The sequence below is a fragment of the Gorilla gorilla genome, chromosome 21 (genome assembly GCF_029281585.2).
Source record: "Gorilla gorilla gorilla isolate KB3781 chromosome 21, NHGRI_mGorGor1-v2.1_pri, whole genome shotgun sequence".
NCBI lineage: Eukaryota > Metazoa > Chordata > Mammalia > Primates > Hominidae > Gorilla > Gorilla gorilla.
The window spans coordinates 33,225,353-33,240,212 of NC_073245.2; positions in this window are offsets into that span (position 1 = coordinate 33,225,353).

Below are 14,860 nucleotides of genomic sequence, written 5' to 3' on the forward strand. Positions count from 1 at the left end.
GTCATATTGCAAAGGTCAAGATATAGACAGTGGTGAAAGATTGCAGCCAGTTCTGCCATATGCTATGGTAAACACCTAGCTGCTGCAAAATCTTTCGTTCCTTGCATATTATCAAGTACCTGCCAGGGCACAGCTTACAAACAAGAAAACAGCTCCAGGAACCCAAACTACCAAAGACTCTAAGAAGCAGCCCCTTGTCCTGTCTGTAAGAACTCTGCTCCTGACCATCACACACTGGGTTCATTTTCAACCTACTGCTCTGTACACAGCAGGGACCTCTGTGTGCTGCTCCCTGTTCCTCTCTTCCTAAATAAACCTACCCCTCCATCAAGGTCAAAGCTATTCCAACAACTTGAAGCCTTGCCACTATTCCCCACAAGGGCGTCAGTCTCCCTCCCCATTCTACAGCACACAGCTTCCATGCAAACCCAAGGCTTCATTTGCCCGGCCCTGGGCCAGCACAGCACTGCTGAATCTGTGTGCTCTGTCTCCAACAGCGACACCGTGTGGCAGGAAGAAGGAATGGTAGTAATGGTCGGAGTAGGTGCAGGTTTTTCCCCACTTAGGTGTGAAGACTGACCCTCTTCTGTTTATAAGCCCCATGGTGGCTCAAGGAAGGGATGTTGTCCTTCCTGCCTTTAAGGCATTAAGACGCATAAGGACAATAAAATTTTAGTGGCTGAAAAATAAACAGCAGGACTGCGTTTACGCTCCACTTGGAGCGGGCCATCCTGGTTATACACACACCTTATAGTTGCTTTCTCCAAAACACATCTGGTTTTGGTTAACTTTTTACTTCAATATAATTTTAAGCTTAAAAAAATTGCAAAAAATAGTACAAGGATCTCTGTTTTACCATTTTCCCAGATTCACCAATTAATTAGCTATTTCTCCATTTGCAATGAAAGCAAGAGAGAAAAAGACAGACTTTTCCTTGGCTATTTGAGAGTTAAGTTGGAGAAATATTCCCTAATTTACTGATGATTACTTCAGTATGATTTCTAAAAATACAGACAATTTCTTATACACATACCTATAGTATTATTACCAAAATCAGAACATTTTACATTGATGCAATACTGTTATCTAATCCACAGTATCTATTTAAATTTTATCAGTTGTCCCTATGGTGTACTTTATAGTAATATTTTTTCAGTCCGCATACCTTTTTAAATCCTTAACGACTACATGCATACATTCAGTTGACAGAATATTGTGAGAAACTGATGAACAAGTTTAATCTTTCTACACTTTTTACCTAGCAGTGCAGGTAAGCCTAGACTCGATTGAGTAATACATAGTCCATTGAAAGAGGTATGGCCTTCCAGTGACAGTGTCAATTAATTGACCTGCAATAATTGTCCAGGAGAGAAAGGTGGAACTGTCGTTTTAGGGCCAAACATTTCTGCAAGCCTGAAGTCCCTTCCTGAGTGTCTCCTAGGCAAAAGAGCAGGATTCCAGGCAAACTTCCAAAAGACACTGTTTCAGAAAAACACACCTGGCCATGTCAACTACAGAGTACAGAGAGACACAAGGACATGCCAGACCAAGAGCATTGGCCTTATATGCCATAGCTAAGCTTTGTTTTGATGCAAAAATAAGTTTCTGGCACTTTTATGCCACTGTCAGGAGGAAGCTGACAGAGGTAGAAGTGAGGGAGGTGGCTAGGCTGCATTTCCAGGATGCCTGGGGTTGGGACAGCGTGTTTCCCTCTAGGGTCTAGGAAAAAACATGTTTTCTCCAGATTTGCCACCTACAGAAAATCTCATTATTTGCCTTATGAATATGAAGTCATTGTTCAAAGAGTTAAAAATAAAATAAGTGGGGAAGGCTATATTTGGCTAGGAATGGTGCTAATACCGGGTTGTATAACCTCTCCCATGACACTCCATACATGGAGCATCTCCACCAAGGGTTATGTGTGGAAAGTGCACAGAATGAATTTTACAGATTCCATGGAAAACACTGTCAGGCCTCAGTGTCCTTGTTGTCAAGACAACATCTTATTTTCATCTTTCTTCTTGCAAGTTCTCTAGCAAAGACATTATAATTAAAATCCCAACATAAGAAGCAACCGTATGTAAAATTCAGAGCACAGACTGTGACAAGCAGGGAATTGAGTGTGGAGTCCTGTGGTCAAACTTTAATAGACTTAGGACAAAATTGTATTGTCTGTGGGCCTAAGCTTCAGGGAGCTTTGGAGCTGCACTGAATCACTTTCTAGGGTTTTTATGGTTTGGGGTTTTACATTTAAGTCTTTAATCCATCTTGAGTTAATTTCTGCATAAGCTGTAAGGAAGGGCTCCAGTTTCAGTTTTCTGCATATGGCCAGCAAGTTTTCCCAGCAGCATTTGTTGAATAGGAGATCCTTTCTCCATTGCTTGATTTTGTCTGGTTTGTCAAAGACCAGATGGTTGTAGATGTGTGGTGTTATTTCTGAGGTCTCTGTTCTATTGGTCTATACGTCTGTTTTGGTACCAGTACCATGCTGTTTTGGTTACTGTAGCCTTGTAGTATAGTTTGAAGTCAGGTAGTGTGATGCCTCCAGCTTTGTTCTTTTTGCTTAGGATTGTCTTGGCTATACAGGGTCTTCTTTGATTTCATATGAAATGGAAAGTAGTTTTTTCTAATTATGTGAAGAATGTCAATGGTAGTTTGAGGGGAATAGCACTGAATCTATAAATTACTTTGGGCAGTGTGGCCATTTTCACAATATTGATTCTTCCTACCCAAAAGGATGGAATGTTTTTCCATTTGTTTGTGTCCTCTCTTATTTCCTTGAGCAGTGGTTTGTAGTTCTCCTTGAAGAGGTCCTTCACATTTCTTGTTAGCTGTATTCCTTGGTATTTTATTCCCTTTGTAGCAGTTGTGAATGGGAGTTCATTTATGACTTGGCTCGGAATGTTTGTGATTTTTGCACATTGATTTTGTATCCTGAGACTTTGCTGAAGTTGCTCATCAGCTTAAGGAGTTTTGGGGCTGAGATGATGGGATTTTCTAAATATAGAATCATGTTGTCTGCAAACAGAGACAATTTGACTTCCTCTCTTCCTATCTGAATACCCGTTATTTCTTTCTCTCTCCTGATTGCCCTGGCCAGAACTTCCAACACTATGTTGAATAAAAGTGGTGAAACAGGGCATCTTTGTCTTGTATAGGCTTTCAAAGGGAATGCTTCCAGCTTTTCCCTGTTCAATATGATATTGGCTGTGGGTTGATTATTTTGAGATAAGTCCCACCAATACTTAGTTTATTGAGAGTCTTTAACATGAAGGGATGTTGAATTTTATCAAAGGCTTTTTCTGCATCTATTGAGATAATCATGTGGTTTTTGTCGTTGGTTCTGTTTATGTGATGGATTACATTTATTGATTTGCATATGTTGAACTAGACTTGCATCCCAGGGATGAAGCCAACTTGATCGTGGTGGATAAGATTTTTGATGTGCTGCCATATTTTGTTTGCCAGTATTTTATTGAGGATTTCCACATCAATGTTCATCAGGGATATTGGCCTGAAGTTTTCTTTTTTTGTCATGTCTCTTTCCAGTTTTGGTATCAGGACGATGCTGGCTTCATAAAATGAGTTAGGGAGGAGTCCTTCCTTTTCAATTGTTTGGAATAGTTTTAGAAGGAATGGTACCAGTTCCTCACCTATTTCTGATATAATTTAGCTGTGAATCTGTCTGGTCCTGGGTTGGTAGGCTACCAATTACTGCCTCAATTTCAGAGCTCGTTACTGGTCTTTTCAGGGATTCGACTTCTTCCTGGTTTAGTCTTGGTAGGGTGTATGTGTCCAGGAATGTATCCATTTCTTCTAGATTTTCCAGTTTATTTGCATAGATGTGTTTATGGTAGTCTCTGATGGTAGTTTGTATTTCTGTGGGGTTAGTGGTGATATTCCCTTTATCATTTTTCATTGTGTCTATTTGATTCTTCTCTCTCTTCTTATTAGCCTAGCTAGCGGTCTATTTTGTTAATTTTTTCAAAGGAATAGCTCCTGGATTCATTGATTTTTGGAGGGTTTTTCCTGTCTCTATCTACTTCTTCTCTGAGCTAAATTAGCTCAGAGAATTTTGGATTAGTTTCCTCTTGCCTCTCTACCTCTTTTAATTGTGATGTTAGGATGTTGATTTGAGATCTTTCTAGCTTTCTGATGTGGGCATTTAGTGCTATAAATTTCCCTCTTCACACTGCTTTAGCTGTGTCCCAGAGATTCTGGTACATTGTCTCTTTGTTTTCATTGCTTTCAAAGAACTCCTTGATTTCTGCCTTAATTTTATTATTTGCCCAGAAGTCATTCAGGAGCAGGTTGTTCAATTTCCATGAAATTGTGTGGTTTTGAGTGACTTTCTTAATCCTGAGTTCTAATTTGATTGCACTGTGATCTGAGAGATTGTTATGATTTCAGTTCTTTTTCACTTATTGAGGAGTGTTTTATTTCCAATTATGTGATCCAATTTTAGAATAAGTGCCATGTGGCACTGAGAAGAATGTGTGTTCTGTTGATTTGGGGTGAAGAGTTCTGTAGATGTCTATTAGGTCCACTTGATCCAGAGTGCTGAGTTTAAGTCCTGAATATCCTTGTTAATTTTCTGTCTCATTGATCTGTCTAATATTGACAGTGGGGTGTTAAAGTCGCCCACTATTATTGTGTGGGAGTCTAAGTTTCTTTGTATGTCTCTAAGAACTTGTTTTATGAATCTGGGTTCTCCTGTATTGGGTGTGGATATAGTTAGAATAGTTAGCTCTTGTTTAATTGTTCCCTTTACCATTATGTAATGCCCTTCTTTGTCTTTTTTTATTTTTGTTGGTTTAAAGTCTGTTTTGACAGAGACTAGGATTGCAACCCTGCTTTTTTTTCATTTTGCCTCTTAATCCGCATGCCTGAGACCACTCGTCCAGTTCCTAAGATCTTATTAGGAGGCTGCCAATCACCAGTTACAGGTGTTTTTATCTATTGGGAAACTGCCTTTCCCTAGCACTGGCTGCGACCAATTATTATTTTAGAGAGGGAGTGTTACAACCACCTGACCATCACCTGATGGTCACCTGGCATTCCTGGTGGGGAAGTGGAAGCCCTCTCCTGCCCTGTTTGTGTTTGACTAGCTATCCACTGTAACAATATCATATGTTCAATTCTTTTTTTTTTTTTTTTGAGACAGAGTCTCACTTTGTCACCCAGGCTGGAGTGCAATGGCATGATCTCGACTCACTGCAACCTCCTCCTCCCAGGTTCAAGTGATTCTCCCACCTCAGCTGCCCCAAGAGCTGGGACTACAGGCACCTGCCATCATGCCCAGCTAATTTTTGTATTTTTATAGAGATGAGGTTTCACCATGTTGGCCAAGCTGGTCTTGAACTCCTGACCTCAGCTCATCCACCTGCCTTGGCCTCCCAAAGGTTGGGATTATAGGTGTGAGCCACCACACCCTGCCAAATGTTCAATTCTTAAGAAAGAAAAATCTAACAAATCCTACACTAACAAGTGTTGAAAGTGTGCTAGGAAATTGTGAATTCGTATACACTGCTGATGAGACATCTTTGAAGAGCTAGCTGGTAATATCAGATAATATTAAAAATTGAGCTTGTCCCATGACTCAGCAAACTTTATTGTAGAAAATCTAGGTATCAATCTCTGAAATGCATGCACAATAGGAAATATACATGGTGTGGTTTTTTTTAAAGCACCATTTGCAACAAGTAAAAACTGAAATGACCTAAATATCCACCAATAGCAAAATAGATAAAGTATGACATATTCATATACTGGAATGCTACACATTGATTAAAATAAACATGCTATTCATGCATTTTCAACAAGAATAAATCTTAAAAAACAATTGGTGTTTGGGGAAAAGGGAATAGAGAGTTGTTGTTTGATGGGTGTAGAGTTTCAGTTTGGAAAGAAAAAAGGTTCTGGAAGTGGATGGTAGCGATAGTTCGAACGTACTTAATGCCACTGAATTGTACAGTTTAAAATATCTAAAATGGACCCATGTTGTTCAAGGATCAACTGTACTTCAATCAATCAATAGAAGTGAGCATTGACTTTGCTTTTGCCTTTAAAAAATCCTTTAGGAAAACAACACATCTTATATTTTTCTTTGCTGGGGGGGCTTCCCTGTGTCACTCAGGCTGGAGTGCAGTGGCGCTATCTCAGCTCACTGCAACATCCACCTCCTGGGCTTGAGAGATCCCCCCACCTCAGCCTCCTGAGTAGCTGGGACTATAGACATGAACCATCATGGCTGGCTAATTTTTTAATTTTTTGTAGAGATGTTTTTGTAGAGTTTTTTTGTAGAGACCAGCCATTTGCTCAGGCTGGTCTTGAACTCCTGGGCTCAAGTGATCTGCCCGCCTCGGGCTCTCAAAATGCTGGGATTATAGACTTGAGCCACCATGTCTGGCCAACAAGCATCTTTTGAAGTACAAATTATTGAAGGGTTTGCAGCACTTGCTCACTCATGTACGTGAGGTCCCTGCACTGGTTCTTTCCATCAACCAGATGGATCCACTGGTGGGAGGAAGTGGATGATAGAAGTGGGGTCCATGAGGCACTGCTCAGAGGACTGGCAGGACAGTAGGCTGACAGGACATCTAAGGGAAGCAGAAGGTCTGAGGGAGGAAGAGGAGAGGCAGAGCCCAGGCAACCTGGGCCCCCTGCCTGGCCAGTTCCGGGATGCTGCCCTCAGCAGAGCTGGGGGAGAACTGTCACACTTTCACTGCCCTTGCCACCCGGCTCATATCACCGGGCACCATGCCACTGCAGGGACACTCCTCAATTCACCAACCAGCAAAGGATCCCTGGAATTTTTCTTGACTCTGAGGCTTTAGTGAAAGTAGTGAGGAAAACATCTAAAAATAAAATCGTGATGAATTCAAGATGCATGTGGCATTATGCTTGTCAGAAAAAGCTCAATGACTTAAGTTTTGTCCCCATCATTCCTTAGGAGCCACCGGGTAAACATTTGCACCTGGCTGGAGAGGGCAGAGAGGAGCCTTGGTTCCCATCAGGCCACCAGCCCTAGGATTTGCCGGCATCATTCTGTGGTGCCTACTCACACACACACGTGCTCTCTCCCCAGCCTCTCCTCTTCAGCACCCTCCCTCCCTAGTGTCCATACATTTTCCTACATCTGGTTGTGGACGGAAATGTCTGAGGAATCACAGAAGGGCCCTGATAGTGAAATAGACACAGGGGCCAGCCTGCACCCTTCTTGACCCTTGGGCTTGACCTAATATCTTTGCAGGGTAGTTCACAGTCTGAACCAGGTGAGCAAACTTCTTGTGTGAAGAGCAGCCAGCAAACATTTCAGGCTGTGGGGGCCACCCAGTCTCTGCTGCAACTGGTTAACTTGCTGCTGTAGCTTCAAAGTAGCCATAGGCAATATATAAACAAATTGTGTCACTGTGTTCCAGTAAAACTTTATTATACACACTGAACTTTGAATTTCATATAATTTGGGGGTGTTTTGCAATATTAGTCTTCCCAGCCGCCTAAAAATGTAAAATCCATGGGTCATGCAAAAACAGGTGGCTAGCCAGATTTGTCCCAAGGATCATAATTTGCCAAGCCCTGACCTAAATACCCAAAGAATTATTGGAGCCAAAACCACAGATGCCACCCAAGAACCATGTGCTCAGGTGAAAAAAGCTCTGTGAAGAAGGGGTAAAAAGAGCAGAGAGAAATGTTGACTTTTCTCTTAAAAACCGTCTACTCCTCCCTGCTCAGGCTAATTAGCTCACTCTCCACCAGCTGCAGCAACTGAAGCTGAAACAGCCAAATTCCCGCAGCAGCAACAGCTAATGACGCTTCCCAGCACCTCATTTGATCATTCCTGCAACCGATTAGGTACATACAGGGGAGGAAACTGGAGAGCAGACAGGATGAGGACCGTGCCCAAGACCTCAGATAGCACATGGCAGAATCAGCATTTGGACACAATTGGACTAGTCCCTGCTGTCTCCACTGTGACACCTTTGTGAAAATTGTGAACAAATGCGAAACTGGAAGAGCCAATCCTTTAAGATGAGTCCCATGTGGGTAACTGGCCCTATATTTAAAATATAGCTGAGTGGCTATTTGCTGATTAGAGGTCACACAGGTAACTCACACAAGCACTCTGAAAACCAGCACCTTTTTAGCTTTGGGACGGACTCTCAGAGCTTACCTGAACCAACCAATCAGAGCTCACCTACCTTTGCAATCAAAGTTTAGCTGACCAATCACGGCTCACCTGTATCCAATCAGAACTCAGCTGCATTGACCAATCAGAACTAAGCAAGTTTGACTCCTTTATGTGCATCAACCGATCCGATTGGGATCTTGTGTGGGACCTTTGCTACAAAACCCAAACCCTCTCTTTAGCCCCGGGAAGATAACTTTCTTTTACACCAAAGGCTATGTCTCTCCAGTTTGCAAACTGTTCACTGGGATGAAGTCTTTTTCCTCCCAATTTTGTTTTTCAGGGAACTTTTGCTCACAAAACGAATCACAGCGGCCCATAGCAGAGCTGCAGGCGGGGCAGAGAACCCACAGCAGAGGGCTCTGTCCCCGCAGAACCAGGCAGATCTGTGTGAGCAGCAAGCATAAACTCAGGGCAGCAGGCTCTGTCTTGAGGGCTGGAAGGAACGACGGAGCCACGGCGATGGTCTTTCTCCGAGGTGCATTTCCAGGAAGTTGGAATTCTGATTTTACTGAGCCTTTATTTTGCTGAGCTTGGCATTGACTACTTAGACACTGAGTCGCTGTTTACTGCTTTCGAAAATAAGACAAGCTCATGGACTTGCTGGGGATGAAGCAAGAAACGTGTGGCCCCATCAGGACTGGTGCGCAGAGCCCGGGTCACCCTGTGCACAGAACTGGCACCTTAAGGAGACAGAGTGGCGCCGGCGCCCTGGGCCACCTGGAGGGCCCGAGAGAGGGAGAGGGTTCAGGGAGGGCGTCTGTGATGGGAGGAGCAGGCCCGGGAGGGAGGACAGAGTCGGGGGTCTCAGGGCAGTGTGTGCCTTCTGCCAGTCGCTAGGGCGGACTCGAGGTTGCCCTCCACGCCTTCCTCGCTGTCACCTCCCACAGCCAAGGAAGCTGCCAAGGTCACTCCTAAATACATCCCAAGTCCACCCCATGCTGCTCCCCTCAGCCGTGGTCCCAGTCCAGACCACGATTCCGCCCAGACCCTGCATGACCCCTCCCATCTCAGGCTCCACTTGGGGACCAGAGGGATCTTAAAATATGGATGGGACAGCGACGCCTCTCCTTAAAAGCTCAGGAAAGATGAAAATGTCCTCATCCTCTCTCAAGGCATTTGCAGTTCCCCTACCCCGGGCGCTGCCCCACCCCTCACGGACTCCTCTCCATCCCCGGGTCTCCACCTGGCCACCTCCCTCAGGAAAGCTCCTGGCCCTACTCACCATCAGTCTCTTTAGGACCTCTCCACTCACCCTCTGGCGTTCACCTCTCCCTCTTGCCCGTTAGAGTGAGGCCTTGATGAGGCACCTGCCTTATTCCTCCTGCCCGTCCTGATGGCTCCTGCCCACCTCCACAGCAGAGCCTGCTTCTCCGTGCCTGGAAGCTTTCCCCAGAAGAGCAGCTCTGCATGTACACGCAGGTGCACACAAGCAACAGGCCGGGAGCACCCCTCACCCAGAGACTCTGCCAGTGTGTGTGCAGACCTGAGCTCCCTTGCCCCAGGAGGAACAGTGCTGGTGTGTGTGTGTGTGTGTGTGTCTCTGTGTGTGTATCTGTGTGTCTGTGTGTGTGTGTCTGTGTGTGTGTGTCTGTGTATGTGTGTCTGTGTCTCTGTGTGTCTCTGTGTCTGTGTGTGTGTCAGTATCTGTGTGTCTATTTGTGTGTGTCTCTCTGTGTATCTGCATGTGTGTCTGTGTCTGTGTGTGTGCCTGTATCTGTGTGTCTATTTGTGTCTGTGTCTCTTTGTGTGTGTATCTGCGTGTGTGTCTCTGTGTGTGTGTCTGTGTATGTGTGTCTGTGTGTGCACTCACACTGGTTCTCCAGGGTTCCTCCCAGGACTGAGCTGAAGTTGTCCACAGCGGCCCCTGCTGGAGCACACACCTTGATTCTCTGCCTCTGCTCCCCAGGCTCACTTCCCCATTCTCTTCTGGCTGCTTCCTGGCATTGCCTTTCAGATAAGCCACTTCGCGCCGATGGGAACTCAGATGCTGGGAGTACACATGCACCTTGGTGTCGAGCTCAGCGGCTGGCACAGAGGGAGGGAGGGAAGGAGGTGGACTACCAAGTTATTGTCTAAACATCAGCCTCTGGTCACCGCTCGTGTGAGGCAGTGAGCATCCCTTCTTGCCCCCTGGGCTCTCAGCGGTCAGCCTTGGGTCCTGGGGAGACTTGGCCGAGCCCCGGTCCCCTGGGGCTATCTCTCTCCTGCCCTACGCTTTTGAGTGTCCCCTCCCCACATCCCCTCTTTCATCCTGACCCACTACTCTGGTTGTAAATAAAATAAGCAGACTACAACAGCTTACTATCACACTGTTCAGCCATGGACTGCCTTGTTCAGCCATGAACTGCCTTGTCTTGAAGGAATCCTAGTATTACTACTTGAATCCTAATCGCTCTTAAATTTGAAAAATTAAGGCTAGTGGAATTTGTACAACAGTTGTATCAAGAGGAAAGTCTACGATAATTACTATAAAAACAGCCCAGCTCCATCAGCTTTGCATGGGTGATCGCTCCACCGGTGTGCCCATCCTCAGCTATAGTCCCTTTCTACAGATTAGGAGGCAGAGGCCTAGTGAGGCTAGGGCACTTGCCCGGATCCCTTGCAAATGTTTGGCCCATGTCCCTAACCACCATGCTCTTATGTCTCCTGTTTTCTGGGTCACTTCTCACTATGAATTGGGGGATGTAAATATTTGCATAAATTGCATATAAATATCTGAAAGGTTTCCAAGGGAAGGGAAGTGTGTGCCTAGCGTCTCCACTGCTTATGCACAGAAGAGACGATGGGATGCTAGAGGAGCATGCTGAGTCTCTCTGTGGAACAAAATTATCAACCCGTTATCCAGAGCAGCTGAAGGAAAGGGCGGGACTCACCCAGTGACTGAGCAACCAGTGTGAGTGGAGCTGGAAGGGCAACCCCACCCCCATGGTTACTTGAGGCAAGGACCGACCCTTCATCAAGATTACAGAAATGACCCCATCCTTTAACTCATTATTCACTGCTCATACACTAAACACGTTGCCTTCTTTGGCTCTCCCCCACCCCGACCCTCGCTCTCTGCCTTTCTTTCCAAAACCTCCACTTTTAGGAAACTTTGGCTGCTGTTTGCAAAATTAGTTCCCAGGTCAAGACATTACATTTGGTCTGGAATTTTTGGGCTCCACCTTTTGGCAAAGGACCACGGAAGTGGCCTTTGGTCCACCCAGCCCTGTGTTTTTCAGCGGGATATGCTGATGCTGCAGCTGCACTCTAGGGCTGACAGTAGCTGAATGTTCATCAGCAATGCTTAGCACAGTTGGCCACACCTCCAGGGCCCAGGCACAACTTTAACTCAGCCACAGTATCTTCTAATTTTCCCTAATGCTCATGCGAAAAATGTGCTCTCTATAGTTTTTATCCCTAAAGGTTTTCTTTTCTTAGCTGCTGAAACCACCGAGATTTTCACAGATGGCCAGCACTTCTCACAGCAGTGGTGCCCAGTGACCCGTTGAATAGGGGTATCAGTTCCTGTTCCGGCTCAGACACTTAGAATGTGGTTCTGGTTTCCAGTAATTTTTGATCCTGGAAACAAAAGTGGATGTATTATCCTAGCACCAATATTTCTAATGCAGCCTGACCACGTAGAAGCCCTGGAGGGCTCAAGATCTTGAGATGTTTTCTGGAGCCATAACACTTGTCATATTTTAAGTTCAAGACCCCAAAAAGAATATTGATGCTTCAATGTTGGTTTCTGATCTCCAGGAAGGCTGGGGTCAGGGAGGCCTGTGCTTCCTCCAGCCTCAGCCAGTTAGGCAAGGAGTTGGGTCCTGAGCCTCAGTTTCCTGCCTCACAGGGAGGATGAAAGGGGCACTGGTAACACATTTGGCCTTTGCTGTCCTTAACAGACTCCTTAGAGCCATGTGGAAAGTTCCAATGGACTTTGGCAGAACCTGAAGGGGAGTCCCCATCACACACAAGCCCTTGTTCCCCACCCAGAGCCCCTGTGAAAGGAGGAGGGGGATGGCCAGATCCCAGAATTATGGGGCAGGGATCCTGAGTCAGGTTATGGGCAGGATCCCACAAGCTCCCATCTCTCAAGCCCAGTCCTTGCCCTTCCCTTGTGGAGCAGGCTGGGCCCAGAACCCACCGCGCCCAAGGTCATGGTATTCCACAGACAACCCAGGTCATTTGGGCAATCCCTGGGTGATGATGACACCTTTTAAAACATATGTTACAGAAATTTTCTATGTTTGTGTAAGAAAATTAGAAAATCAAGGGAACCAAAGCCAAGAAACATTGAAAATACCTATAATTCCCCTTCACTATGATCCTACTTTACACCACTCATGTTTTGATGTTTTTCTTTCCAGTATGCATTATATATATTTATATATGCACATCCATAATTATTTTCATAAAAATGAGTTCATCTTGCAATCTATTATTCTCAACTTTCCATTGGTTTTTTGGAGTCCCCAAATACATTGCAAAAGATTCAAACAACATAAAAATTAATAGAGCCCCTTCCCCATCAGCCCTCACACTCATGCATCCCCTTCTGGCTATGCCGTTCCCTGCTCCAGTAAACAATGCTGCCGTGAACATCTTCCCAGGGCTCCAGCTCACACCCCTTTCTCTGGAGCAGACACAGAGAAGTGGAACTGCTGAGTCAAAGCATGGGCACACTCTTTATTTTGATAAATACACCAGATTGTTCTCTAAATAGCTGTGCTGATGTGTTCTCCTGAAATTGGAACAGCTGTTTTCCCACACCTGCTAACATTTGAAATCATTACAAACTTTAATGTTTGCCAGCCTAATAGGTGAAAAGTACTATCTCATGGCTGTTTTAGTTTGGATTTCCCTGAATACTGGTGATGTTTACATTGGCCAGAGCATCTCCACTGCTGTGAATAACCTCCTCACATCTTTGCCCCTATGTAATGAGTCTTCTACAGTGATTCTAGAACTTCTTTCTATAGTCTGGCACTAAATCTTTGTATATTTTTTCTCCTAGTTTTTTAAATGTCTTTTAACTTTGTTTGTAGTACCTTTATCACAGATAATTTTAAAACTATTCTTATGTAATCAAAACCTTCACTTTTCCTTAATAAGTTTTGTGAGTTTTTAAAAAATGTGTCCACCTAAATAATAAACAGAGACTAAATAAAAAAGAGACTTTCTAAAAGAAAAGATACTTACTTGGGAAGAAAGCATTGCAATAGGAATACATATTCCATAGTAAATTATGTTGTATTCAGAGAGGTAATGGAAGACAAAGGTTTTTAAGGAAAAAAAAACCTTTCACAAATGTCATATGCATATAAACTGCAGTTTTAGTTTTTATATTTCTTTCTTTCTTATAAAGAACTTCCAGAAACATTAATGACAGAAAAGAGGGATCTATTTTTTCCCAAAAGTATATCCAAGTATCACAATTGAATCCAAGTATCATTTTTGAACATAACGAAATTTCCCATGTATTGGAAAGGCTACACACACCATATACGAAGGTATTACTTACAGTACTTGTGCGTGTGCTAAAATCGCACTCTGTGTGCTCTGTTTCCTTGAAAGTCATTTCCATTTGTTGAGTCAGTGCCTGCCTTTTCTGGTGCTGATTTGCTCCTCTCTGTGCTTAAGAATCCTTGTCATCCCTGTTGAGTTTATCTTAGCCTACAGCAGGGGTTGTGATGGAGATGCTGGAGGTGGTTGAGATGAAGAAGGTACCTTCCTCTCACTCCCAGCTGCCGGGATTCCTAGTGCTCTACCCAGCCTGGCCGGCCTCACTGCTGTACTGCCCTGTTGACCGTATGATCCTCTTCCTTCGCTTCTCTCTGCTCAGCAGAAGACGGTGGGAAGTAAAGAGCTCTCAGCCTGGGGTGTTAGATCCACCTACCCAGATCAGCTTCTTGAGGCTACTCAGGAGTTTCCTCGCTTTCTATATCCATGGCCTTTGGCTTCAGAATTCCCAGTGGCTCCTATGTGTGAGGCTTTTACCTCCAGCAGTGTCTGAGCTGTGCGGTCCTCTACCCTGCTTCTTTATGGATCATATCCCTTCCGCTTTCTCTCTCAGAAATTCATCAGAACTTCTACCCAATGCAGTTTCCCACATTGAGGATTTATACTTATCTGACATTTTACTGGATTTGGGATGAGCCAATCTTCTCATTATCCTTCTGGAGCATACAGTTCTGCATTGTCATTGCACCCAGCTGTGGAGAATCCCACGCATACATATCCTAAAATGCATTGCTCGGCACTGGGCACATGCCACTCCTACTTTTAAATATTATAAATAGTCACAATGAACATCACTACACACATATCCTGGACACTTTGTTATTTCTTTTTGTTTGTTTGTTATTTTCTTTTTTTTTTTTTTTTGAGATGGAATCTCATTTTGTCACCAATGCTGGAGTGTAGTGGCAAAATCTCGGCTTGCTGCAACCTCCTTCTCCTGGGCTCAAGCAATTCTCCTGCCTCAGCCTCCCAGGTAGCTGTGACTACAGGCACCCACCACCACACCTGGCTAATTTTTTGTGTTTTTAATAGAGATGGGGTTTCACCATATTGGCCAGGCTGGTCTCGAACTCCTGACTTCAAGTGATCCGCCCACCTCAGACTCCCAAGTGCTTGGATTACAGGCGTGAGCCACCACCCCCGGCCTGTTATTTCTTATAGTAGATT